The 10,148-nt window shown below is 31.2% G+C and overlaps 1 pseudogene; it reads left to right on the top strand.

Moving 5' to 3' along the window:
* The first annotated feature begins 6,340 nt into the window (after nucleotides 1-6,340).
* LOC104753098 (F-box protein At1g30790-like) lies at nucleotides 6,341-7,431 on the top strand (annotated as a pseudogene).
* Nucleotides 7,432-10,148: the final 2,717 nt, after the last annotated feature.

Below are 10,148 nucleotides of genomic sequence, written 5' to 3'. Positions count from 1 at the left end.
ACTATGCTATTGGTATTAAGACAAATGTTTAATTTTTTAGTAAGGGTAAAAATATAATTTTAATATTAGTGGAGATTATTGGTTTAAGATTTGAATAGAGTTTTAATGATTTTAAATGTTATGTAGAATCTGTTGTTATTAAATCAAGATTTTGTTAAACTTTGTTAAAATTTAGTGTTATTAGTTTGTGATTTGTGAAAAGTCATTTAAAATCTTAACAAATCTGGTTTATTAGATTCAGACTTTTATAAAGTCATTAAAAGTTTTGTGATATTCAATTAAAACAAAAGAATCTAAGATTGTTAATGGGTTCAATTATTATGTTATTAGTTCATGATTTTAAGGGGGATGTATTGGTTTAGGATTTAGAAAGAATTTTAATGACTTTATGTTCTTGCTGATTTTTAGAATCATAGAAAATTGAAAGTTAAAAATGAAGGATTCTAAGAGATTGTTTAGGAAGTTTTTTAAAATCTTGGTGATTTGTTTTTTCTAATCTTGTAAAATCTTTCTATTTGATGAAAGAGTTTTCATGACTTTTGTTATGAAGGAAATGATATAAAATCCTAAACCAATAACATAAAATTTGAATTCATTAACAATCCAAGATTCTTTTGTTTTACTTGAATAACATAAAACTTTTAATGACTTTATATAACTCTTAATCCAATAACACTAGATTTATCAAGATTTTAGATAACTTTTTATAAATCCACAACCAATAACACCAAATTTTTAAAGAGTTTTAAAAAGTCTTGATTGAATAACAACATATTTACCTAACTTTTTAAAGTCATTAAAATTCTTTCTAAATCCTAAACTTAGACATTTTCTTTACAAAATAAAGTCATGGAAAGTATCATAAAAATACAGAGATTGTTTGGAGGACTTTACAATATTTTAGGAAACTAATTAACAAAACTCTCTAGTAATCTTTAACAATCTTTCACTTATTCACTTTTAATGATTTTGTTGAACTTTTCATAAATCTTAAACCAATAACACCCCCTTAGACTAATAAAATCGTTTAAGCAATTAATAAATTCCAAAAACAAAGGGGCTGTTATTGGAGAGATGATTTCTAAATCCAAATGGAATTGTAGGGGCTGTTATTGGAGAGGTGATTTCTAAATCCATATGGAATTGTAAATTCTAGAAATCAAAACATATGGATTTTGAAATAACATGTTTTATCCTTGAATTTGAACCCTTCTATTTTACACATTCAAATCCATTTAAAACATATTGTGGATTTTGAAATCCAAAAACAAATCATTAAATGAATAACATGGGATTTTAACAAGTATTTGTGAATCATATAACCAACAACACCTAATTTTGATAAGTATTTTAAAATCAATGATTGAATAACATATGATTTTTGTTTGGATTTCCAAATCCATTAAAATCATAGAACCAATAACCTCCTCGTAAATTCTAAAAATCAAAATACATGGATTTTGAAATAACATGTTTTATCCTTGGATTTGAATTATTCTATTTTACACTATCAAATCCATTCAAATTCATTTAAAACATAATGCGGATTTTGAAATCCAAATACAAATCATTAAATGAATAACATAGGATTTTAACAAGTATTTGTAAATCATAGAACCAATAACACATAATTTTGTTAAGTATTTTAAAATCAATGATTGAATAACAAATGATTTTTGTTTGGATTTCCAAATCCATTAAAATTATAGAACCAATAACCCCCTCAAAATTTCTCTTTCCAATTAATTATGGACGAAAAATATTAATTAACTTAAAAAATTTGTAAACCAATCAGAACTTTTGAAAGTAAGATTTTGTATCTAAGAATCCAAATTATTATTTTAATAACTATATTTGAAAGATTTTATTAAGATTTAAAACTATGATTCTCCTATCATATTTCTTTAATTTCATTTACAAATTGTTTTAAATTATCATATAATATATATGATAAAGAAATATGTAGATTTTTTTCTGCATATGTTGTGATTTGAATTTACTCATTTGGTAAAACTAAATTTATGTGGTTAATAAATTACTAAATTTTACTACTCACAATTTGAATAGAATAATTACTACTTTAAAATATTCCACAAAATAATGATGCATATACAACAAACAAACAATATAGAATGATAATAGAAATAAAATACTTTAATATTCTAAAACAATTAGTATTTAAAAAGATATATGTAGATTTACAAAACAATTTTTTTTTGTCAACACAAAACAATTGTAATATTGAAAGTAAATAATGTCTCAAACAAAATATTTTTTAAAACAAATATAATATTTAACCTCTAATGATTTTTTAACATTTTATTCATTTAATAAGGGGCAAATAAAAGAAGTTTTACCAAAAATGACAATGAAAAATAAAAATGACAATTAAATTAAAACAAAAAAATTAAGCCTAGAGCAATAACTATTTGAAATTGGAAGGAGTATAATATTTTGAGGAGTAGTTAATATATTAGAAAAAAAAATTCCAAAGATTGGTTAACAAAAAAAAATGTTATCTAGCAATTAAAGTAATGTAAATTTTAGTGATGTTAATATGGGTTTGAAACCCATTTAAATAAACGGGTCTGTTATACAAATTTCTGCCCATTTAATCTCATTTATTTAAAAATCTTAAATGATTTTAATTGGGTAGCCCAATTAAACATATTTGATAAATAGGTTTACCCATTAATTAATGGGTACCCGTTTATATATTTTTTTTTGCTGGAAAAATGATTTTTGTGAATATGTCGTCTTTTTCGACGAAACCTGAGAAAATCTGAAACTTATCTTCTTATCTTCTTCTTCATCGATTCGCAATTTATATCTGTTTCAATTCAGTATCGTCTTCTCTGAGCCTCGACGAAGGTGAATATAACTATATAAGTGTATTAATTCAAATTGGATTTGTGGATTTGTGTTTGTGAATGGTTTGCATTTGTGGGTTTGTGTCCCTTTGTGCTTGGGTTTGTGGACTTGTGTACTTTTGTGTTTGTATTTGTGGGTTTGTATCCTTTTGTCTTAAGAAATAGTGGGTCTCAATTTGTTTGATGTATTGACCAATTGTTCATCTGATTTTTCTTTGTTTTTTTGAATCTTGTAATCTCTGTTACAGGTCAAGGACCCCTCTGTGGCCTAACGTTGATGTTCAAAGAGGAGTGCTGTTGAACTCTTATTGTCTAAAAGAAATCAAGGTACAAAACCCACACTCTTCTTTGTGATGGTAGCTTTTCTATTTATGAATTACTTCCGTTCTTTGTGATGGTAGCTTTTCTATAATTCAGAATGGATATTGAGTCTCTACAAAAAATGGCCCTTCTCAACGCCCAAAATGAGTTAATAGACATGAACGAGGAAGATGCAGAAGTGCAAGCACCAGAACAAAGTCAAACACAAATTCAGCCAACTCAAACTCAAGGTACACGACGTAAAAGACGCAAAACTTCTACTGTTTGGGATGATTTTGTTTCAGTAGGGTTAGAAGAGGATAGAAAAAAAAGGGCTAAATGTATACATTGTAGTACAAAGCTGGTGATTGGTAGTAGCACTTCCAATGGAAATTATGGAACAAAGCACTTGCAACGTCATTTGGATATCTGTCCTCACAAGCCTAAGAAGATAGATCGACCTGTATATGATCATAAAGTAGATAGAGAGATGGTTAGTGAAATAATTATCTACCATGATTTGCCTTTTAGATATGTCGAATATGAGAAAGTAAGGGCTAGAGACAAATACTTGAATCTTGATTATCAGCCCATATGTAGGCAAACAGCTGCTGGTGATGTTTTTGTGAGATATGAGATTGAAAAAAAAAAGCTAAAAGAGGTTTTTGCAAAGCATAGTAGTAGGGTTTGTTTTACTGCAGATTTATGGTCAGCCAAGACTTCTATGATGAGTTATATTTGTGTAACTGCCCATTTCATCGATGATAGCTGGAACTTGCACAATAAAATTCTAGATTTTTGTGAGTTGAAGTCTCCTCACACTGGTGAGCATATTGCTGCTAAGATTCTTGATTGTTTGAAAGAATGGGGTTTAGAGAAGAAGGTTTTCACCATTACACTAGATAATGCTACTAACAATAACAATATGCAGAAAATTCTTAAGGGTCAGCTTCAGATGATTAGTGGTAGTAATTTGGTATGTGATGGAAAGTTTATGCACATACGATGTTGTGCTCATATTCTGAACCTCGTTGTGAAGAGAGGTTTAGACTTAGCTAAGGATGTTTTACACAACATCCGTGAAAGTGTAATATATGTGAAAGCATCTCCACATAGGAAGGAGGCGTTTGCAGCTTGTGTAGAGAGAGTGAAGATTAGGAGTGGGGCAGGTCTATCCCTTGATGTAACTACTAGATGGAACTCAACCTATGAAATGCTTGCAAGAGCATTGAAATTTAAAAAAGCATTTGGTAGTTTGAAGGCTTATGACACCAATTATAAGACTTTACCTTCAGAGGAGGAATGGGAGCGTGGGGAAAAGATATGTGATTTGCTAAAGCCGTTTAGTGTCATTACTACACACTTTTCAGGGTCTAAGTATCCGACTTCAAATGTATACTTCACTCAAGTTTGGCGGATTGAGTTATTGTTGGACAAGTATGCGACTTGTGATGATGATGACGTGAAGAAAATGGCTTTGGAAATGAAGAAAAAATTTGATAAGTATTGGGAGAGTTACAACCTTATTTTGGCTATTGGAGCAGTTTTGGATCCAAGACTAAAACTACAAATGCTTGAAGTAGCTTATCAGAAAGTAGACCCCTTTACTTATAAGCTGAAGATTGAAGAACTTAAGAAGAATCTGGAAATGATTTATAAAGCTTATCATACGACTTCTTCAGGTATTTCAGGGATAACAAATCCACATGACATACTTAGTGAATCTCCACTTGAAGATGATTTCGATAATGTAAGTATCTTCTTAGTTCTTATACATTAAAATTCCATTGTCATGATGTGATGATAATGCTTGTCTGATGTGAATCTTTGTAATGTAGGATCTGTTTGAGTTGGAGAGAAGCATTGAAACTGGTGTTAACACCACAAAGACACATTTAGCCATTTATTTGGAGGAGCCGAGATTAGAGTGGAAATCTTTTCCAAATTTAGATGTTCTTAAGTACTGGAAAGACAACCAAAAACGTCTTGGGGATGTAGCTTCTATGGCTCTTGATATTCTCAGTATTCCTATAACTACGGTTTCATCAGAATCAGCATTTAGTATTGGATCTAGAGTGTTGACACCATACAGAAATAGGTTGCTTCCTAAAAATGTTCAGGCATTACTTTGCACTCGCAACTGGCTGAGAGGTTTTGCAGAATTTGAAGGTACCATAGAGGATAGTGATGACAATGGTTATGACAATGGTTCAAGGGTGGAGAGTTCAAGAACAGGAGACTCAAGTGTATCATGAAACAATGAAAGGTATGATCCCTCAAATGTAAGTGTTTGCCTCAAATTCTGCTGCTTAGTTTCTTTTTATTGATTAAGATTGGTTTGCCGAGATACTCATGTGCATTGAAATTATTTGTCTTGATACTACTGATTCATGTGTTTACAAGAATAGTTTTAGTCTTCTGAACTTTTGTTGAACCCAAACGGATCTTATAATTGTTGTGATTTTGAAATTCAAAGTTAACCTATTATTGTTTTTTTGTTACCCCTAGGAGGAGGCACAAGCTATCAAAGCAGCAGGCAAGGCTTGGTACCTGATCTCACACAATGACTACACCGAGTTTGATAACTTCACTAAGTGGCTCGGTGCTAGTCAGTAATAATGCTTCTTTCATCATCATATGCTTTGTCTTTCCTTATAAACTTTATTGCGGTTTAATATGATTTTTACATCTGCATCTTGTCTTTAATCATCAGTATTTTTACAGTAAAAGTAAAATAATATTGAGTTTATATGAGCTTATATGGGTTTAAATGGGTTTATGAGTTAAGACATATCTAAATGGGCATAACTAAATGGGGTTTAAACTTAAATGAGTTTATATGGGTTTAATGTCAAATGGGCTGGGTTTTATATGAGCTGGGTTTAAATGGGGTGGGTATGCCCATATTAACATCACTAGTAAATTTGGTTAAAAGTCAAAAGAGAAACTTTGGGCTCAAGGTTACTATAGTGAATGATTTGTTGATCTTTGGTTAAGTTGTTTGTTTTGGGACTAGAGAAGAAAAAGGCAATATTGGTACTTTCCTTAAACAGAAAAGGATAAATTAAACACTATATAACGCTCTTCTCTACCGATCCTGATTTTTATATTTCTCATTGAGTGATCGATAGTGGTCAGCTTTTTTCTTTTTTTTTTTGTTGGACAGGATCATGAGTTCTCCGGTGATGAATCAAGACATGACCCAAGAGGTTCTTTCTTATCTTCCGGCTTCAGATTTGGGAAAATTCAGGCTCCTAAATAAAGAATGCAACAAGAGAAGCTACGAGTCATGGTTTCTCGATCTCAATCTCCACAGAACCAATTCTGTTTCCGGATGCTTCCTACAATCACGATACTATGAACAAGGATACAAAATTCGAACCAGTTTTATCCATGAGAGGAGTAATTTACAAAACAACGACGGAGTCTCCATCGATTTCCTGCCACCGGGAAACAACGTCAAGATCAAAGCTTGTGATGCAAGTCATGGGATATTGCTCTGTGTTAATGACAGAGGAGTAGTACCGGAGTACATAGTCTGCAAACCAACCACAAAACAGTATCAGATCATACCTAACCCAAATGGGCGGAGTTGTGATAGGTCATTGGGGATAGCTGTAATCGGGTTGGACCCTTTCCGGTATAAAATAATTAGGCTTTCGAAGACGTCCGGTATGGATCGGAATCTAAGAACTTTAGCGTGCGAAGTTTTCGATTCCGGTTCGTTTGCGTGGAAGAGATTAAAAAACTTGCGTCTACCAAGAACAGACGGTTTAATTCTTTCAAACCCGGTACAAGCTTCTGGATTCTTGCATTGGAGATCGCGGAACGACAATGTGATCCGGTTCTGTCTCAAGACCGAGGCTTGGTCTTTCTTGCATACTCCCAACTTTGGTGTTTTCCCAAAACTGGTCATATACGTAGGGAAGCTAGGTGTTATTCGTGAGTGGACAGGCAAAGATCAAGAAGATGTTCGCGGGTTATGGGTTTTAAAGAGCAGTATTGGAAAGTCGTGGATAAAAGTGAGAGATATTAAAAGCATTGGGGTGAGCGATAACATTCTCTGGACTCCGAGCAACGACGTCGTAACGCTTTGGGGCTGGGATCGTGTTTGCTTCTACACCATAAACACAAAGAGATTGAATATTGTTCATACAAACACGGAATTTGCTTATTACGTTTGTTTCCCGTTTTGTTCTGATTACGAGAGGGTTGATCTGGACCAACGCCAAGAAGACACTGGCTGACTAATGCAAACTAGTCTCAAGACACAAGACTCAATAGGCACAACTTGGAGCGCCATAAATAATCTTCTTTTTGTTGTCAACAAATAATCAAAATTTAATTTTGTAAGCGGTTTGTGTTTCTTAAAAAGTTTGTGTGTAACACCAAACGAGTCTTTCAAGAAAAACTTTCAACCCATAAAAAAAATGTTCGATATATATGACTTTCATGTTTTTCTAATGTAATTTATTCCTATACCATATTATATAGGTTACGTATATATATATATATATATATATATATATAATGGTTATATTGTGGATATAAGCGTTTTCAATTGCTAGGAATTAAACAAGGAGGATTGTTCCATAAAAATGTTCGACTTGATTTAGTGGTAAAAAGTGGAACACTGCAGTCTGCAGACAATTACTTTTTCAATAAGCGAAATACAAAATAGAGTATACATGGCATGTGATTATGTTAAAAACTTATGTGATCAGTACGTAAAGCATGAAACTTATTCCTTTTATCACTTTATTTCAATAGAACAAATAATATAGATAACTTTCATCTCATGTAAAACAAATTCTTTGGTTTTATAAGCCTCGAAGTTATTAAAATTATTTTTGAAAAATTATTTATTTATTTAATTAAAATGTATTATGAACATGCTTTCATTCAAAGGATGTTGAAGCAACAAACTAGCAGCATTTTTAGAGGCATCATCAAATCAAATGATACAAATCTTGTATAAGATTATAAGAATATACAACAAACTAGAACATTTTTACTGATGATTTACAATTTCATTTAAACGCGTTTAGTAGTGAAAGGGATCTGATAAAGTAAGTGAAAATATTAAGAAATAATATATGCACCAATGGCATACAATTTGTGAGATATATTTAATCATGATCTAAATAGCGGATTTAAGACAACTAAAGTAAAAAATAATTTTAGTAAATAAAAAAATATCACATCCTAATTTTATACCTCACAACAATTCAGACGAATCGACGCGTCACATCCTAATTTTATATTTTACAACAATCCAAAGGATCTGGCGCTTCTATTTATACTTAACATATATAAAAAAATCCCAGTCGAATTGGATGTTTTCACAACTCTTCGTGATAGATTTTTATCTTTTTCTCTTGGTTTTATTCCTCGTTTAAATAATGTCCGAGCAGACCGACTTGCAAAAGCGGCCAGAGCTCGGGGTGCTCTTTTCTCCCATGTAAGCTCCCAGGTTCCGAGATGGATAGCTCACGAGGCTAGCCTAATTGGACCAGCTTAATAAAATGTGGTGATTGTGATGTCAAAAAAAATATAAAAAAATATCAGCAAACGTTTTTCTAGATCTAAAAGCGACAATATGAATCGTTGGTAATGAATCAAGATGTGATCATCAAAGATTTCCTTTGACACATAATTTGGTGGAGGTACGTAATTCAGTTGTAATCTCTTTTATTTTGAAAGTATGGGAGAAGCTTATATAAGATCGTGTGTGCCTTGAAGATGCAGATGAGTGACTATTATGTACCTAGATTGGCCTCACCTGATACAAGTTGACTTGCTTCCATGTGATTCTAGGAAAACCCTATCAAATTCATTCATCAGGTTGATGATAGCAAGCAACTCTACTACTAGTACAGAGGCCATATAGAAGGTTGCTCTTCTAGCCTAGCAGAATTCACCCGGAATAAAAAGGATACTAACTAATATCTGAGTCCTCTCCAAATTCTTTGACATTATCTGGTGCAGGTATGTAATTGAATGGTAATCGAAAGCGCATATGATTGTGTTCCTCTATATAAATTTTTATTTTCATATTTATTCATGACATGAGAAATTGTTCAAAAATCTTCATATATAGATCTGGAATAGAGTAAAGATTGAAGCTTGTCATGTAAGTCATGGAAAGTTATTTTCTGTTAGTGATTTATTTGTTTATGGTTTTTTTCACTCTATACAACAAGTGTTTGATTTCCATATATATGTCGTTTTTCACTATACTCCCTATGTTTAACATGAAAATAATGTTTTAGTGGTTCTTATTTGTTTCATATTGGGGATGATATATTGGTTGTAGGTTGTAAATACTTTACAACATAATTCCAATGAATGATATATGTACTCCATCTAAATTAAAAGTTATAACTATATATATTTTTGGGATTATGAATAAACCGTGGTATCTACATTTTCTTGTGTTATCTCATTTGGTTTAGTACTATAATTAATTAATTTAATATATGTATATATACTGACTTTTTGTTAATATAATCTATTAACATTTTCTATTAAGAATTTTAAATTCTTTTATCAAAATTTTATTTGCATATCACAAATTACCAATTGAAAAAATTTATTTGCATATCACAAATTACCAATTGAAAGCTACTGTATATATATATTTCCATCTAAATGAAAATTGAAATTCGGGTTGGGGTAATTGAATCATCACTATTCACTTCACCTGTACTGCTTGGATCATTAAAATATAATATAATTTATTATCTCTATTTTAGGAAATAAATACTATACAGATATGGTGGAACAAAAGTTACAAAATAATGAATAGATGTAGATCCCTATTCACCTCCCTCTTAGCCTAAATTAGCAGTCTTTCTATAAAGTTTGGTCTACAGTATTTTTATAGTATTCATTTCCTAAAATAGAGATCATATAATCTGTTTCTAATATTTGATTTAGATAGTACAAGTGAAGTATTAATTTAATATTTCAATTAAT

Source organism: Camelina sativa, chromosome 16, assembly GCF_030686135.1.
Source record: "Camelina sativa cultivar CO46 ecotype springtype chromosome 16, ASM3068613v1".
NCBI lineage: Eukaryota > Viridiplantae > Streptophyta > Magnoliopsida > Brassicales > Brassicaceae > Camelina > Camelina sativa.
Note: the sequence above shows the minus strand (reverse complement) of the source record. Positions and strands in the feature narration are given on the sequence as shown.